Source organism: Helianthus annuus, chromosome 7, assembly GCF_002127325.2.
Source record: "Helianthus annuus cultivar XRQ/B chromosome 7, HanXRQr2.0-SUNRISE, whole genome shotgun sequence".
Lineage (NCBI taxonomy): Eukaryota > Viridiplantae > Streptophyta > Magnoliopsida > Asterales > Asteraceae > Helianthus > Helianthus annuus.
Genome location: NC_035439.2, coordinates 6492845 through 6498288, shown reverse-complemented (window position 1 = coordinate 6498288; position 5444 = coordinate 6492845).

Here is a 5444-nt window from a genome sequence, read left to right as displayed (position 1 = left end):
ACCAACTCATAGCCACTTTCAATTCAAAAAATGACTGGACCATTAGTGATTAATCACTAAGTCAAAGCTTAATTACGATGGCTTTGACTTTTGTTCATTAAACTAATAAAACTTGAACTTAGGGGGCTAAGAATGCTTACAAGGGTACTTAGCACGAATATGGAACTTTAGAAAACTTCCTTGAGCTCCAGGAGGCACCAAAGAGTGAGTTTTGAAATAAAATTTCAAGTGTGCAAATGACAAGTGAATGAACAAGGCCTTATATAGCAAAATGGAAGCTCCAAGATCTTTGCATGTGTTCCTATGATGATCCCAGATGTTACCAGGTGTCCGTATACTGTTAAAACCAGTTGCAAAGTCCCTAGTATCGAAAAACTAGATTACAAAGGCGTTGGAATGGCTGTAACCTGCAGCTGTCCATTTTACTGCCCAGTTACAGGTCTTACAGACCGTAAGCCAAAGCCCTTACGGTCCGTATCTGTAATTTAAAATGTATCACCCAGTTAAGCCTTATTACGGACCATAAGACTATAGCTTTGCGGCCCGTAAGCCTTCCATCAGAGACAAAATTTTTGAGAACTTTACATTTGACCATGTAATCTTTCATAATTCTAATCTCTGGTCATTATCAGCAGGAGGGGACCATTTGTTCAGTTCTGAAAAGTACTTGGGAGCAATGTCATGCAAAAGATAGTCTTGGAATCTTGTGAAAAGATCATGTGAAGGAGAATTGTCATAAATGCACATAGGATCCCATTTATTTGAATGTGGAATTTATCATCACAAAAATTTAACCGGATACTTATGAAATCCTTATTAGATTTTCATGAGAATGTATTTATATTTTACAAAAGTTTGAAAAACATTAAAAGGTCACTCAGAGGTGATAATTAACATGTTGACACTTTTAATCCTACCATATATCTTTTTAACATGATCCGGGTTTTTGACACGTGTCTTTATTATATTGGACATGATTTTACGAGGTGTTACATCCTCACCCCCTTAAAAGAAATCTCGACCTCGAGATTTACTGAATAAATGAGGGTACTTCTGTTTCATTGTGGACTCAACCTCCCACGTGTATTCGGGACCTCTACGTGCATCCCATTTAACCTTCATTATCGGTATGTGCTTCCTTCGAAGGTTCTTAACCTGTCGATCCTCGATCGACAAAGGTTTTTCAAGAAACTTCAAGCGCTCATCTATATGCACATCCTTATTTGACATGGCTAGCGATTCATCGGCTAGGCATTTCTTCAAATTGCAGATGTGAAACACATTATGGATTCCACTAAGCTCTTCCAGCAAATCTAGCTTGTAAGCAACTGATCCGACACATTCGATGATCTCGAATGATCCTATGTACCTTGGGCTTAACTTGCCTTTCTTGCCAAAACGCATTACCCCTTTCCAGGGTGATACCTTAAGTAACACCTTGTCACCTACCTCGAATTTCAAAGGTTTACGCCTTTTATCAGCGTAGCTTTTCTGCCTATCGCTGGAAGCTTTGAGACGATCACGTATCTGCACAATCTTATCTGTCATCTCCAGGATTATATCAGGTCCTGTTAGTTGGATATCTCCAACTTCCGCCCAGCAAACTGGCGTCCTGCACTTTCTTACATACAAAGCTTCAAAAGGTGTAGCTTGAATACTTGAATGATAACTATTATTATACGAAAATTCAATCAATGGAAGATGATCATCCCAACTTCCACCTAAATCAATAACCCAAGCCCTTAACATATCCTCCAGCATCTGTGTAGTACATTCACTTTGACCATCTGTCTGAGGATAATATGCAGTGCTGAAGTTTAATCGAGTGCCTATCGATTGCTGAAAGCTTTTCCAAAGCTGCGATGTATATCTCGTATCCCTATCAGAGATGATAGACACTGGCACTCTGTGAAGAGATACAATCTTGTCCACGTACAGGTGAGCTAACTTATCTGAGCTGTGTGTTTCCTTAATAGGTAAGAAGTGAGGTGACTTAGTCAACCTGTCGACTATAACCCAAATAGTATCATTTCCTCGCTTTGTCTTTGGTAACTTGGTGATAAAATCCATTGTTACCATTTCCCACTTCCAGGTGGGAAGTTCAGGCTGTTGCAGCAAACCTGACGGCTTCTGATGTTCAGCTTTAACTTGCGTGCACGTCAAACATTTAGCCACATAAGTGGCTATAGATTTATTCAAACCTATCCACCAGTAATTTGCTTTTAAATCCTGGTACATCTTGTCACTTCCAGGATGAACTGAGTATTTGGAGCTATGGGCTTCTTGAAGGATCACGTCCCTGAGTCTTCCATAAATTGGAACCCATATTCGTCCATTCAATCTTAGGATTCCATCCTTGTCATATGATAACTGTTCAACAGTTACTCCCAACTTCTCATTCGGATAGTTGGCTTCTAATACACCTTCCTTCTGAGGGGCTCGCAATCTTTCATTCAAGTTGTTCCTCAATTCAATGCTCTTGGCATTGATCTTAATGGGCTTAACCCTTTCCTTCCTGCTTAAAGCATCAGCTATAACATTCGCTTTGCCTGGATGGTAGCGAATTTCACAATCATAATCATTCAGTGTCTCCATCCATCGACGTTGTCTCATGTTCAGATCCTTCTAGTTGAACAGGTGCTGAAGGCTCACTACAAGAAAAGTGACCATTAGAGACTAGATTATTAGCGACTATTTTATCAGTCTCTAATACATAATATCTAGGACTGATTTATCAGTTACTAATAATATTGGGGACTAATTTATATGCTACATATATTAGTGACTGATAATCAGTCGCTAATAAATTGACACCTTATTTAAGACTAAATTTCAGTCGCAAATATTTTTGTGCAATACAAGGTTTTGGAGGGAAGCTTATTGGCGATTTATAATCAGTCCCAAATACGTAACAAAAAAATGGTAAAAATGTATGGAGACTGATCTTCAGTCTCTAACATGGAATAAACATATTAGTGACTGAAAATCAGTTCTTATATTTCTAAAATAGATCAATTAGGGACTTATATTCAGTCTTGAACGCCTTTTGTATATGAAAGATTGAAGACTAATATTTGGTCTATCATTATATGGCGCAAGTTCTACCATATTAAGGAAAATGTATTTGAAACTGAAATTCAGTCTCAAAAACTTGTAATTGACGTTATTCATGACTGATCTTTAGTCTTCGAAGTAGGGACTCATATCTCTTATAATTAACTTATAATCTACCATATTAAGAAAATGTATTAGAGACTCAAATCTAGTCCTAGAAATTTATGTAAGAGATCGTATATGGGATTGATAACCCGTAATAAATGCCTTTGCATGTGAAATGACTAAAGACTAATTTTAAGTATCCCGAAAATCATTGTCAATTCAAATTAGCTAATTGCAAGGTATATTAGGGCTTGATTGCTATGCGACTTTTGTTAGTGACTGACATTCGGTCTCTAATAAAGAAGGAACATATTAGTGCATGTAATTTAGTTCTTAAATATTCTTGAAACGATTCCTATTATGGAATAATATTCAATCCCTGAAGTGTTTTGTACATGAGAGAATTAAGGACTGATATACAATCTTTGAAGTGTTTCATATAGATAACACCTTTCGTATATGCTAATGATCAAGGATGAATTTTCATACTTCAATTATTTGATGCTAATGACAAAGTTAGGATCATTATTGGTCAAATACAATTGAGTAGGGTTTTTATTGGTTAATTAGGATGTATAATGCTCAGTTTGAGTCGTTGATAGTCAATTAAGGTCATTGATGGTCAAGCGGTTCGAGTTATGGTCAATTATGATTAAATAGAGCCAATAATGGCCAAATATTGCTAAATATTGCCAATTAGGATTGTTTGCAACACTACTATAAAATAAGTCTAATGCAACCTGTTAGAAACAACATTTTAAAATGACTTGCATTCAATTATAATGAAACTTCAATGAAGTAACTATAAAAATTGTGTTAGAAGATGCAACATTTTTCCACTATGGTTCACTAAGAGCTATAATGACTATTAAGGCCATATATGACCCATTAATGCTGAGTGGTGTTGGTTAATGCCCACCTCCACATCAGCTTGTTAAAGCCCTTAACACCACCCCCGTGCTAGACAAAGAAGGGCACCCTCATCACCTTTAGCGAGTTCTTGGTGAGAACCAGCTATTTCGTGTGTGGGGGCCAATGACATAATAAAGCATATTATGGTATAATATGACTCGTCACAACCAAATCTACCTCTTATAAGAATCAATATGACATAATAAAGCATACTAGGGTATTAAGATCCAATATAGTTTATTGAGATATGTATATTCTATTATATCCCATTATCGCCAAGTATGGATGACCTAACAAAGCCATCCGAGCCCTTTTGACTATTTAAGATCTAAACAAAAGTTAATGTAAGTTCAATTTCATTTGAGTAATTTATGTCTTTGTTCGGTTTTCTTGTATTGAATTGTTAGCCGAATGTGTATCCATTGAATTATGATGTATGTTCTTTGAATGTGATCATGTGCTGATGAAGGACTTATATTTGCATAATGTTTACATCTTTACATAACTTGTGCTTCTGTGTTTGTGATCTTCCAAGTTGTATAATTCCAAACTTATATTCTTAATCATATATGTTAACACGGTTATAATTTATTTGAAAATTTGTGGATGACATAATGTTTGAATTTCTTATTCTAGACGAAATTTGGTTTGGTTGTGCTTAGGGGTGTAAATGAGTCGAGCTACTCGCGAGCAACTCGAGTCGAGCCCAAACTTGAAAAATTGACTACGAGTTAGCTAAAGCTTTAGAAACAAAACTCAAACCGAGTCGCGATCGAGCTTTCATAAGTTAAACGAGCTCAAGCCTAGTCGAGTTCGAACTCTGCTCTGCTTGTTTGCACCCCTATTATGCTATAAAATTTCATAGCCTTGGTCTACGTTAATAGTAAAATTGTTTGTCACTAAGGTATCACAACTCAAAATTTTTTGGTAGACTTTTTGACATTTATGTGCATTTTGTAATATGTATAAACTGATTGATGTTGGGTTCAATCCCATGCAAGGAGTAAATTAGGATTTATTGATGTAGTTTAGGAGTATGTAATCATTGCCATTCAAAAAAAATAAAATAAAATAAAATGATCTGATTGATGTTCAGTGAGAGGAAATACAATGATTCAGTAGAGAGTTATAAACTTATAGCTACTTTTACTTTCTATTTTCAATAATAATAAGGAAAGAACACTATGCGATAAGAATTAGTCACCATCTTCACAGTTTATGCAACTTCTCTTGTTCAAAACAAGATCATTCAGGCCAAATCCAAGGTACCCATGTCATATTCTTTCTCGACATATAATCATTCATAATAGTCGCTATTATAACGATATGAACGCGTTATGTGTTAGGAACTTGTATATGGAATTGCTGTATAG